Source organism: Ascaphus truei, chromosome 12, assembly GCF_040206685.1.
Source record: "Ascaphus truei isolate aAscTru1 chromosome 12, aAscTru1.hap1, whole genome shotgun sequence".
Taxonomy (NCBI): domain Eukaryota; kingdom Metazoa; phylum Chordata; class Amphibia; order Anura; family Ascaphidae; genus Ascaphus; species Ascaphus truei.
This window is the reverse complement of record NC_134494.1, coordinates 16,876,489-16,890,063: the sequence shown is the minus strand read 5'-3', so window position 1 is coordinate 16,890,063 and position 13,575 is coordinate 16,876,489. Positions and strand designations below refer to the sequence as shown.

Here is a 13,575-nt window from a genome sequence, read left to right as displayed (position 1 = left end):
GTGTGTGTATAGATTTTATTTATAAAATGTTTTACCAGTGTAGCAGAGTCCCCCCCCCCCTGACTACTATTCTGCCCAATGGGCTGGCAGTAAACCCTGGTACTATCAGGTTGCCAGTAGTTATCATGCGGTTTCCCCCCTCACCTCTGGTACTAAACTTGAGCAGGGCGTGGTACATCCTGTTGTAGCTGTGACAACGGGGTGCCCGTCTTCTGGCTGTACTTAAGGGCAGGATCGCCCTAAAGTTACTAGTTCCTTCCCCTTTGAGGTCAAACAACTGGGATCCTGAGATTGGGGCCTTCCCATGTGCTCTTCCCTAGGGAGGTGGGGAAGAGCTAGGGCGGGTGCCCTTGGCCTGTAGTGACGGGCCAGGGACCATCTTCAGTGATCGCTGACCTGACAGACTGCATCCGGCAGAAGACTACCGTGTAACTGTTACTACAGAGTGTAGTAATAAACTGTTCCTGTTATATACCTCCTCCCTGGTGCGTGACCTTACTGGGGGGAGAGGTAATAGTTCTACCATGGAAGATCACCTTCGGTTCCTGGAGTCCACGGCAGATGGAGGCGCTGCACTGCTAAGGAGATATGTGGGGTATGAACCCCAGAAGCCTTTTCCTGTATCCCCACTACCATCGGCAGACAGCTCAGCCCTCCTGTTGCCAGCAGGTATATGAACAACACACACCCTGTAATGGCCTCTATCAGCGATTGGGTGGGGGAAACACTGTTACAACAGGAAGTAAAATATTCAGAGTTGCATCTCGTTTTCCAGTATGTCCTGGGCACAGAGTTTTGATGACAATACATAGTTACATTAAATGAACAGAGGTTATACATTATTTTTAAAGACATTTTATGGACAGTTAGAGACAATATATGTTATGAGCATATGTAACAGTTACAGACCAGATTAAAATGCGAGACAAATTAAGTCTTGAAAGAATTGTGAGGTGCACAGTAACAGAAGGAGCGACCGGATACTTTGTTGAACCGTGGGACCGTGAACAGTCTTTTGAAGTCTGTAAGAGATGTGTGCAGAGGTATGGAAATGGAGACTGTTTTAGGGTGAAATTATATCTTGGCTTTATTGAGCCTGTTCCTTTATCCAGGCAAAACATACAAAGCAACAAAATAACAAACCCCTGTCCCTTTGTAAGGGCTTACTTACTTCCCCAGACCTTATCTGCAGGACTGGAGGATATTCCCATTACCAGCCTATCACCCCAAAGTCTCAGCAAGTACCTTAAGCAGGTGGTCCTCCATGTCAGTCTCTGGCAGGTTCCTGGGTCGCCTGTGTCCTGGAAATATAGATCTCTGGATGTCTTGATCTCAGCACAGCCTTTGTGCGCAAGACAGTGTCTGTGCGCAGGCTTTTCTGCTCTCCTTCTGTCAGCCCAATTGTGAGCTAAGGAATTTCTCTCCTGTGTCTCTCATGAGGCTTTTTACAGAGCTCTCATTAGTCCAGGTGGAGACTAGTTAATTGTAATTCTGGATTCTCAGAGCTCTGAGGCTGCTTTATGTAAACAGGGATATATCCCTGTTACAGAGTCAGATCTCAGATGATAAGTGCGGCATGTGGTGGGGATGAGGAGTTTATTCAGATAGGCGGGTAGCTTGCCCAGAAAGTATTTGATGGCAATACAGGAAAAATGGACTTTGCGTCTGGGCTCAAGTGATGGCCAATCTAGTTCTTTGAGCACCTCACAGTGATATGTGTTGTAGTTACATTGTAGGACAAAGCGGCATATTGAGTTGTAGAGGGCATTTAGTTTGCTAAGGTGAGTTTGGGGTGTTGTACCATCTACTATGTCTCTATAATCTATCATTGGCATTAGCATCTGCTGGGCGATGCGCTTTCTGACCAGCGCACTTAGGGAGGATTTGTTCCTATAAAGTACACCTAGTTTGGCATAGGTTTTAGATGTCAGGGTATCAATGTGCATCCCGAATGTTAAATGGGAGTCAAACCATATGCCCAGATATGTAAAAGTAGGGACAGGGGCTAGGACGGTGTTAGAATTGGTTCTGATCTGTAGCTCGGTCTTTGGTAGCTTTAGAAATGTAGCCTTAGCCCCAAATACCATTGTTGCAGCTTTGTCAGTGTTTAAAAACTATTTGTTTTAGGAAATCCAGTTTTCAAGTCATGAAAAATCAGATTGAAGTATGTGTCCAAGGTCAGAGAGGCTAGGGCTGTGCAAATATAAGATTGTGTCATTCGCATAAATGTGCATTGAAGCTCCCTTACAAACTGTAGGTAGATCATTAACGAATACAACAAGCAACAGAGAAGCCCAATGCTACATCCAATATGACAAAAATACACAGTAAAATACGTATATATTCTCTTGAAAAAGGGTCATTTAGTTTAACTCTTTGGCCAAAGCGTTGTAAGCCTGTGAGCCACGACAAGGCAGATCCAGGTCACAGGTCCCAACACTACCAGATAAAATACTAATATACCTGTATTAGGATTACAATTCTCATTTACCTCTATTAGGAGGGAGAAAGACCAACATTGGATCTATATCCAGTAAAATTAAAAGGACCTGCTGACTTGGGAAGTGGGGAAGCCCGCCCCTCCCCACTTCCCAAGTCAGCAGGTCCTTTTCATTTTACTGGATATAGATCCAATGGTGGTCTTTCTCCCTCCTAATAGAGGTAAATGAGAATTGTAATCCTAATAGAGGTATATTAGTATTTTATCTGGTAGTGTTGGGACCTGTGACCTGGGTCTGCCTTGTCGTGGCTCACAGGCTTACAATGCTTTGTGGCCAAAGGGTTAAACTTAAATGACCCTTTTTCAACAGAATATATAAGTATTTTACTGTGTATTTTTGTCATATTGGATGTAGCATTGGGCTTCTCTGTCGCTTGTTGTACTGTATACATTTGCCACGCTCAATAGCTCTCCTTTTTGACACTTATATACATATATATTTTGTGGGGGCTCAGGGGTTCCCAAAAAGAGCTTCCTGGGGTTCTGTGTGTTGTTTGTTAGATCATTAATGAATACTGAAAAAAGTTGGGGCCCCAGAGTAGAGACTTGCAGGACCCAAGAGGTGATATCCAAGGAGTTAGAGCCCGAGATAGACAGACATATATTGGGATATACCCGATAGGTAGGTGTGTGTGTATAGATAGATTGATAGGTAGGTGTGTGTGTATTTATAGATAGCTGTTTATAGATAGGTGTGTGTATATGGATAGATAGATGGATAGATGGGTGTGTATTGATGGATATAGGTGTATGTGTATGGATAGATGATTACATAGATAGATTTGTGTGTGCGTATAGATCAGTGTGTGTGTGTGCGTGCGTGCGTATGTGGATAGATAGATGTGTGTGTTTATAGATAGGTGTGTCGATATAGATATAGATGGGTGTAGGTGTGCGGATAGATAGGTGTGTATGTGTGGATAGATAGGTGTGCGTGTGTGGATAGATTGGTGTGTATGTATGTGTGGATAGATAGGTGTGCGTGTTTGGATAGACAGGTGTGTATGTATATAGATGTATGTATGTGTGTGTTCATAGGTAGGTGTGTGTGTGTGTGTGTGTGGATAGGTAGATAGATATATAGGTGTGTAGATAAATAGATAGGTGTGTGTAGATAGGTAGATATATAGGTGTGTATGTGTGTAGATAAATAGGTAGGTGTGTGTTTGTAGATAGGTGTGTGGATAGATAGGTGTGTGTGTGTGGATAGATAGGTGTGTGTGGATAGATTGGTGTGTATGTGTGTGTAGATAGGTGTGCGTGTGTGTGGATAGATTGGTGTGTGTGTGTGTGTGTGTGGATAGATAGGTGTGTGTGTGTGGATAGATAGGTGTGTGTGTGGATAGATTGGTGTGTATGTGTGTGTAGATAGGTAGATAGGTGTGCGTGTGTGTGGATAGATAGGTGTGTGTGGATAGATTGGTGTGTATAGATAGATGTGTATGTGTATGTATATAGATGTATGCGTGTGTTCATAGGTGTGTGTGGATAAGTAGATAGGTGTGTGCAGATAGATGTGTGTGGATAGGTAGATATATAGATGTGTGTGTGTGTGAATAGGTAGGTGTGTGTGTGGGTGTATATATAAGTGTGTCTGTGTGTGTATACTGTAGATAGATAGGTATGTATGTGTGTATGTGTGTGTGTGTAGCACAGATGTCCCTGGCGACGCAGAGTTTTACTTGTTTGTTCGTGGTGCCGAGGACCATAAGTCTTACTAAATCTGTATATAGTTGTGTGTATGGATAGATTGGTGTGTGTTTGTGTGTATGGATAGATAGGTGTGTGTTTGTGTGTATGGATAGATAGGTGTGTGTTTGTGTGTATGGATAGATAGGTGTGTGTTTGTGTGTATGGATGGATAGATAGATACTTTAGGTGCATGGATAGATACAATCTCTCTCACTCTCTCCCACCACTCTCTCGCTTCCACCCCCCTCTCTCACTCTTTTTCCCTCGCACTCTCTAATTTCCCCCTCTCTTTCCTTCCCCCTTTCCTCCTCCCCTCTCCTTCCTCCCCCCTCTTTCTCCCCTCTCTCTTTCTCACATATTTCTTTCTCCCCTCTTTCCCTCTCTTCCCTCCTACTCTCGCTCCGCCTACTCCCTTTCTCACCCCCTCCCTCTCCCCCTTCTCCCTTCCTTCCTCCGCCCCTCTGTCTCTCACCGTATCTCATTCTCCCACCCCTAAGGAACACACAATACGCTGTGGGAGGGGGGCCGCTGTGGAGGGAAGATTTGTCCTGGGCCCCAAGATTTCTATTGGCCCTGAACGCATGTGCCCCTTTCTCCTGATTAGGATCCAGTCCCATTCCTAATAATTTCATAATCGCCATATGGAGTGTTCCTCAAGGAAAAGGCGCCAAACTCAACAAGATAAGACTTGCTTTTTTCGGCACTGGGGCAAGCCCCTGGACCGCGGGATTAAGCGTTTTCAGCCATGTCTCACAACATTGTACATCAACATAAATGTGTGCTCTATACGTGATGAGTTTGTGTGTAACTAGATATGTAGACCTGTTTGCATATATAGATAGGTATCTGTGTGAGTGTGTGAGTGTGTGAGTGTGTGTGTGTGTGTGTGTGTGTGTGTGTGTGTATATAGATACAGATGTAGCAAGCCTAGACAAAGGACTCCTGTCTGGCCCGATCCGCAGAGGGGGCCTGCTAGAAGGTGTCTGTGAAGTTGCCTGTCCAGGCGGCATGCTGTGTGTAGACTGGAAGAAGGGAGGATCCCCTGACAGGCACCTCCGTGGGCACCTTCAAGCAGGCTGCACAGCAGGCCCCCTCTTAACAGGACCCCTCAATCCTCCAGGGCAGCTGGTAGGGCACACTCAAGTCCTCCCTCTTCCAATATCCCTGTTCTCACTCACTCTCTTCCACCTCTCTCTCCTCCCCTCGATCACTCCTCCCACCTCTCTCTCTCCCCCCCTCTCTCTCACCTTCCCCCTCTCTCCTTCCCCCTCTCTCTCTTTCTCTCCTCCCCTCTCTCTTTCCCCCTCTCTCTCTCCCCTTTCCCTCTCTCTCTCTCTCTCTTGCTCTCACTCTCCCTCCTCCCTTTCTCACGCCCTCTCTCTCCCCCTTCCCCTCTCTCTCCCCCTTCCCCCCTTTTCCCCCCTCTCCCTATCCCCCCCTCTATCCTCTCTCTATAATCCTCCAGGGCAGCCGGTAGGCAGAGGGGCACACTCATCCTCCCCTCCCTTCCAATATCCCTGTTCTCTCTCACTCTCTTCCCCCATCTCACTCTCTTCCCCCTCTCTCTCTCTTCCCCCCTCACTCTCTCCTTCCACCTCGCTTTCCTCCCCCCCTCTTTCTTCCCCCCCACTCTTTCTCCTCCCCCCCTCTTCCCCCCCCTCTTTCTCCCCCCCACCTCTTTCTTTCCCCCCCCTCTTTCCCCCCCCTCTTTCTTCCCCCTCCTCCCCTCTCTCTCCTTCCCCTCCTCTTTCTCACATCTTTCTCCCCTCTCTCTCTTTACCTCCCCCTGTCTCTTTCCGTCTCTCTATCTTCCCCCCTGCTCTCACTCTCCCTCTCCCCTTCTCACGCCCTCTCCCCTCTCTCTCCCCTCTCTCCCTATCTCCCCCCCCCCCCATCCCCTCTTTCTATAATCCTCCAGGGAAACCGGTAGGCAGAGGGGCACACTCATCCTACCTTCTCTTCCAATATCCCTGTTCTCTCACTCTCTTCCCCCCCTCTCTCTCCTTCCCCCCCTCTCTCCCTCCTTCCCCCCCTCTCTCTCTCCTTCCCCCCTCTCTCCTTCCCCCCTCTCTCTCTCCTTCCCCCTCTCTCTCTCTCCTTCCCCCTTTCTCTCTCCTTCCCCCTTTCTCTCTCCTTCCCCCTTTCTCTCTCCTTTCCCGCTTTCTCTCTCATTTCCCCCTCATTCCCCCTCTCTCTCTACTTCCCCCCCTCTCTCTCTACTTCCCCCCCTCTCTCTCTCTACTTCCCCCCCCTCTCTCTCTCTACTTCCCCCCTCTCTCTCTCTCTACTTCCCCCCTCTCTCTCTCCTTTTTCCCCTTTCTCATGTCTCCCCTTTCTCTCTCCTTTCTCCCATTTCTCTCTCCTTCCACCTCTCTCTCTCTCTCCTTCCCCCTCTCTCTCCTTCCACCTCTCTCTCCTTCCCCCCTCTCTCCCCTTCCTTCTCTCTCTCACATCTTTCTCTCTCTCACATCTTTCTCTCTCCCCTCTTTATCTTTCTTCCCTCTCTCTTTCCCTCTCTTCCTCCCTGCTCTCGCTCTCCCTCCTCCCTTTATCACACACTCTTCCCTCTATCTCCCCCTTCCCTCTCTTCCAATATCCCTGTTCTCTCTCTCTCTCTCCCCCTCTCACTCTCTCTCTCCCTTCCCCTTCTCACTCTCTCTCTTCCCCCCTTTCTCTCTCTTCCCCCCCTTTCTCTCTCTTCCCCCCCTTCTCTCTCTTTCCCCCCCTCTCTCTCTTTCCCCCCTCTCTCTCTTCCCCCCTCTCTCTCTTCCCCCCCTCTCTCTCTTTCCCCCCCTCTCTCTCTTTCCCCCCCTTTCTCTCTCTTCCCCCCCCTTTCTCTCTCTTCCCCCCCTTTCTCTCTCTTCCCCCCCTTTCTCTCTCTTCCCCCCCCTTTCTCTCTCTCTCCCCCCCCTTTCTCTCTCTCCCCCCCCTTTCTCTCTCCCCCCCTTTCTCTCTCTTCCCCCTTCTCTCTCTCTCTTCCCCCCTTCTCTCTCTCTCTTCCCCCCTTCTCTCGCTTCCATCCCCTCTTCCTCTCTCTTTCCCTCGCTCTCTCTCTAATTTTCCCCCTCTCTTTCCTTCCCCCTCTCTCTCTTTCCTTCCCCCTCTCTACTTCCCATCCCTGTCTCCTCCCCCTCTCTTCTTCCCACCTCTCTCTCCTCCCTTCTCTCTACTCTCCCCTGTCTCTTTCCTTACCCCCTCTCTCTCTATCCTTTCCCCTTCTCTCTCCCCCTCTCCCCTCTTTCTCCCCTCTCCCCACGTTGCCGGCTTCAGACGACGCAACGCGGCGTCACTTGACGCCCATCGTCATGGTAACTCTGCGTCAAATGATGTCGCGGGGGGGTCACGTGACGTCACATGACCCCGCGGGCTCACTTGACGCCTGATTAAAGGTAAGGGGGGCGCGACACTGGGGGAGAGCAGGCAGGGGGCGCAGTGCAGAAAGTTTGCTCACCCCTGCCCTACAGTATGTGTCCACTTACTCTTCCGTATAGATTGTAAGCTGTTTGGTCCAGGGCCCTCCTTACCTACTGTAACAATGTATGTTAATGTTTGTTAATTTAATGTTTTTCATCCTCCAAACCCATTGTACGGAGGATGTTGGCGCGTTATGAATAAATTATAATAATAGGTACATGGATCAGTGTGTGTATAAATAGATAGGTATGTGTGTATCAGCAGAAAGATACGGTGTGCTCATTTGCATGTCATTTCCCAGAATCCCTTGCTGCAGTGGAAGCACTGTATGCTGCTAGGTGATAATGGTGAAAGGCGGGGTTGCAGACCTGTCTAAGGCCGCGCTTACAGTGCCGGCGACGGTGACGTCACGCTGCGGTCGCTGGAAAAATCAAATTGACTTGACTTTTCACCCACCATAACTTATCTAATGTGAGCAGAAAGATAGATATATGTGTGTATACAGATAGGTGCAGTATGTGTATACAGATAGGTACATTATGTGTATACAGATAGGTATGTACAGTATGTGTATACAGATAGGTATATGCATATATGTGCAGACAGATAGGTATATGTATGTGTAGACTGCTATATACAGTAGGTACGTGTGCGTGTACAGTATATCGGTACATGTGTATACAAAACCCTTCCAGCTTTAGACAATAATGAAAAAAAAAATATTTGTCACTCTGACTCACAGACCCCCCCCCCCCCCCCCTTCCACCTGTGTGTGTCCTCTTCTTTATCCCGGATCACGCTGTCCAATCACAGGGCAGATTACTGCCACACACAGACCTCGAGCTAAGGGGATGTATATTTATATCCCAAGCACCATCCCTCCCCCCCCACCCCCCCAAGGGACCCGAGGTGACAGAGAGAGAATATTCACAATATGTTCTGGGAAACAATAACCCTCCCCCTCACTGAGAATGCAGTTGTAATTTATAATGATGCTGAGTATCTCTGTACACTTCCAGCCCCTGATAATAAACACACTGCACTGTAGAATGGTGCTGAGTATCTCTCTACACTTCCAGACACTTATAATGAACATGCTGTTTTGTATAATGATGTGGAGTATCTCTATGCACTTTCACCCCCTGATAATGAACATGCTGCCCTGTATAATGATGTTGAGTATCTCAATACACTTCCATAATTCTGCTCTGTATATTGATATAAAGTATCTCTATATACTTGCGCCGCCCTTAAATTGAGCAAGCTGCACTGAATATTGGTACTGAGTATATCTATACACTTTTAGTCTTTATATATAATAATAATGATGCTGCGTACAGTATCTCTACACACTTCCACTCCCTGATAATGAGCATGCTGCAATGTATAATAATACAAAGTATCTCTTCCCATTTGCATTCCATTTTAAAGGCCAATTGAGCACTATATAAGGATAAAGAGTATATGTCTGTCCTTCTAGCCCAGTTAAATGAACAGGCTGCACTATATACTGTATTCCCAAGTTTGACACCTTCCATACTCCTCACTATGACAACAGTGTGCTATACTCTGCCTTGATGTATATGTGTGTATGTGCCAACATGTTCATCAGTGTCCACAACATTGTATGCCCCTTAAACCCAGTCACTGTTGGATGTCTCTTCTACAAACATTGGCTGCCTGGTAATTCTGAGGAGGCTCCTGAGTACCAGATGCTGAGGAGTTAGGCGGTTTCCATGGCAACATGGTCTCCTAGTGATGGCTGTGAGTCTAGCCAGTGGAGGGGGGTGATGGACGGGGAGGAGGGGAGACACACACTGCCTATATCTGCTTATGGCAAAGACATCACATTCGATAGTAAGCTCTGTGTGGCAGAGGGACTGGCCCTGTGTTTTATACGCTGCCAGTGACCAATAATTATACATTTTTAATAAATATAATGAATATATATCCACACACATACACATAATATGCATTATCGTGTGTGTGTGTGTGTGTGTGTGTGTGTGTGTGTGTGCATATATAATAATCTCAAAATCGCACGTCCCGAACAGCCATATCTCACACTTGACTGGATGAATTGTATATGTGTATGAATATATATATATATGTATGTATATATATATATATATATATATATATATATATATATATACACACAGGCATACCCCGGTTTAAGTACACTCACTTTAAGTACACTCGCGAGTAAGTACATCTCGCTCAATAGGCAAACGGCAGCTCACGCATGCGCTAGTCAGCACGTCCTGAACAGCAATACCGGCTCCCTACCTGTACCGAAGGTGTGTGCAAGCGGGGAGACTATAGAGCCTGTTACAAATGCTTTATTTACATCAGTTATGCATGTATATGACGATTGCAGTACAGTACATGCATCGATAAGTGGGAAAAAGGTAGTGCTTCACTTTAAGTACATTTTCGCTTTACATACATGCTCCGGTCCCATTGCGTACGTTAATGTGGGGTATGCCTGTATATATATATATACACATATATATATATATATATATATATATATATATATATATATATATATATATATATAGAAAGAATGAAGTAGCGCCTACTGTGATCCTATACTAATAAATGTGATGTGTGTCTGATTACCTAATTGCTGTGTACTAATGCTGACCATGGAGTGTGTGCAGACTATTGTATATGAAACAACCTTGTGTCTCAATAAAAATATAAAAAATAAAAAACACAATTATACAAAAAATATATGAAAAAAATCAATATATAAAAATACAATACAAATGAAAATCCAGACCCAGTACACTGTCCTTCAGAGTCTTTGCAGCCTGATTATAAGGATCACCACTCCCTCAAGGATATCTGGGAAGAAACAAAAAGAAAACAGGCTCACTCCTAGTGTATTAAAGTTTCACAATTTATGTAGGGCTGGAAAATATATAAAAAAAAACGCACTCACAGACACATCTAGAACATCAGCATTTATGAGATAAATCTCAAACCCCAACACTTGTAGTGAGGATCCAGCAGAGCTTCTCTGGTAAGCTGGGAGCCTTTCTCAGGATTTGGAGACTCGTCACTCTCCCCGTGAACCAGAAGTGATGACTTTGCGCCGTGCGCCCTTCTATTCAGGCTCCTCCGTCAACAGGCACTCCTCCTCCAAAAGTTCCAGCTCACTCGCAACACCTCGCGGTGGGGATCCTCTGCTTGGGCTGCCCTCTGATCAAAAGGCTATGTGTTCGTCCCTCCATGTAAATGTGCAATAAAATTAAAGGTTGCTGCACTTGCCACTCCAAACACACCCTACGCGTTTCGTATGGGATGACTTCATATGTATGTATGTATGTATGTTTCAGGTAATATATCACATGTATTTTCTCAACCTTTGTGTTGATGGCCCTTGGAAAACTCTCTCTCTCTGTGTATATATATCTCTATATATCTATATCATGCAATACATTCTCAGCCATTTTCATTAACAATGTTGGTGGCAATGTCACAGCCTTTGAAATGGGTGCATGCTGTTTGAATCCCACCGTCAGCTCCTTGTGACCTTCAGCAAGTCACTATCTCCCTTTGCCTCATTCACCAAAATTAGATTGTAAGCTCTGCAGAGCAGGGAATCATTGTGCCTGCAAAGCTACATGTAGAGCGCTGCATACACTGTCAGTGTACATCTGCGTCGCGTCTGCGTCGCCCCAAAGGTGGACGCCTGATGTTGCTCCCCAAGAGCTGCTCCCCTCTAAACAGGACCAGCGTGCTAAGGGTTAACATTTGCTTCTGCTTTGTGGAACATCAACCCCATCTACTGGAATGTTAATGAGCCAAGAGGGCACAAAGAACTTTGTATTCACAGCTGCATTCAACCTGAACCCCAAAGTCGGACAGCCTTTGGCACAGCCAAAGGGTGTGAGCCGTTTGCTGATGTTTGGTGATGTTAAAGCTTCTCTATTTCAATCTGAAACTCGCCAGCCTTTTTATCTCCTGTACCCAATTTTCCAACTCTATCTGTCCATGAAATGTCTGTTAACTGACTGTATAACCCTGTTTTTGTTAATGTAACCATGTATTGTTATAACTCTGTGCCCAGAACATACTTGAAAACGAGAGGTAACCCTCAATGTATTACTTCCTGGTAAAACATTTTTATAACTAAATAAATATAAGAACAAATCTAATTGTAAGTGTTAAGATAAGAGGGCCAGTGGGACAGAATTGAATTCAAGATCTTCTTCCAAACTCCCAAAATAAAAAAATGCAGAACGAACCCCCCCCCTAAATAAAACATTTATGAAAGCAAAGGAATTCTGTTGAAAAAAGACCTGGGATTTCTCCCGGAGTGAGGCCCCAAACTGCACCTTGGTGAGGGTGGTATATAACTGTCAATTACAGCAGGACCTTCCAAATTTTCTCCCCACCAGGCCTGAATTGGGCCGTCGAGAGGGTCCGGTGGGTCTATGGGCCGGTGCCACAGAACACCCGCCGTACCGGTGCTGCGCTATGTATCGTGGTTACAGACGCCCCGCGCTCTCCCCCACAGCAATGAAACTGCCAGGGGAGAGCGCGGGGCCTCTGTAACAGAGCAGCCCTCCTTCATCAACGTTGAGTCACGCGACGTCCCGTGGCGACACATTGCCATGGCAACGTCATGACACAGCGGGAGGAGGGCGAGCAGGTAAGTGAAATGCCCAGGCCACATTTCACTTCCCCTGCTCCCCACAATGCTTTGCATCCCCAGCAGCAAGGCATTGTGGGGCGTCACTGTGGAAGCTCCCGCAGTGAGTGACAGCTGTACCACTCTTGCTGTCTACTCACACAGAGGCGCAATTTGGGGCCTTATTAAAGCCCCCCAAAAATTATAGTATTTTTTTTACTTCAATAGTTTCATGTGGGCAATCTCTACTTACCTAAAGAACTGCATAGCTGCTGGTCAATTCGTTCTCCGTCTATTGATCGTCAAAGTTTGGCGACATCTTTAAATATGGGGAATGTATTTCCTCTGTTTCTGTCACTCAGTGGAAGCTCATGAATATTCATGAGCACTCCTGCACTGACATGTGCAGAGGGAGGGCAGTGCTGACAAAGGGGTGTGCCAGGGCTTGTGACAGGACATGAAGGGGCAGTGCCTTAGCAAATGGTTGTTAAAATAGAATACAAGAAAATTGGTCTTTCAAATTTGTTTTTTTAAAAACAGAAAATGCTAAAAGTATTTTTTCTTACTACAGAACTGATTTATTAAAAAAAACACACATGCAGGATATTGCCTGAACTGCAGCTTTAACCATATGTTCCTCTCACGCACTCAGGACACTATACTGCCTCGGATGGGTCAAACAGTTTTGCTAGCAATAGTCTGAATTACTAGGCAATAAGAATGATTAATTAGTGGTTCGTAGAATAAATATTTTCTGGCGGGGTGCACAATGTAAATAAGGTTGGGAACCACTGATATAGGCCAACGTTTCAGTTCTATAAGACCTTCATATTAAGGAAAGACTCTCTCCTCGTGTGAGCAGGATACATTCTGTGTATACAGGCAGTGTGGTGTCTAATTCTAGTTTTTTAATATATATATATATATATATATATTCAGTAGTATACATTGCATTTTCTGCTTTTAAAGGGTCCTAGGACGAAAGTGAACCAAGAACAGCCACATGTTCTGTTGTTACAGAGATGTAGATAAGGTAGGGTGAGAAAGTGTTTGAAGACATGGAAGGGTGTAAAACGGTGACATGGAACAGCATTAAGTCCTCTTGTTTTGGTGTCAAAGAGTCTTATCATTCTGAGCTCAGATGTTTTCCGTTCTTGGGAGCGTTTGAACATTCCATTGAGGATTTTGATTTTTAAATCATTTATGGAATGATCTGGCTGTGAGAAGTGATGTCCCACAGGTGAGCAGTATCTTCCTTCTTCGTGATGGAGTATGGAGTGTCTGTGCATATTCATTCTGCCTTGACATTTTTGGCTGGTTTCCC

General features: G+C 45.9%; 1 protein-coding gene across 3 annotated transcripts in view; it reads left to right on the top strand.

Annotated features, from left to right (window-relative positions):
• The window catches only part of SLC25A22 (solute carrier family 25 member 22), a 70,269-nt gene that overhangs the window by 12,760 nt on the left and 43,934 nt on the right, over positions 1-13,575 (top strand). Inside the window, exon 1 of one of the 3 annotated variants that reach the window (XM_075566828.1) lies at positions 7,389-7,581. The exons of the other annotated variants lie outside the window; for them this stretch is intronic. The gene's annotated coding sequence lies outside the window, so the exon portion shown is untranslated. Of the gene's footprint in view, positions 1-7,388; positions 7,582-13,575 lie in introns of those variants that run through there. 3 annotated transcript variants of the gene reach the window in all.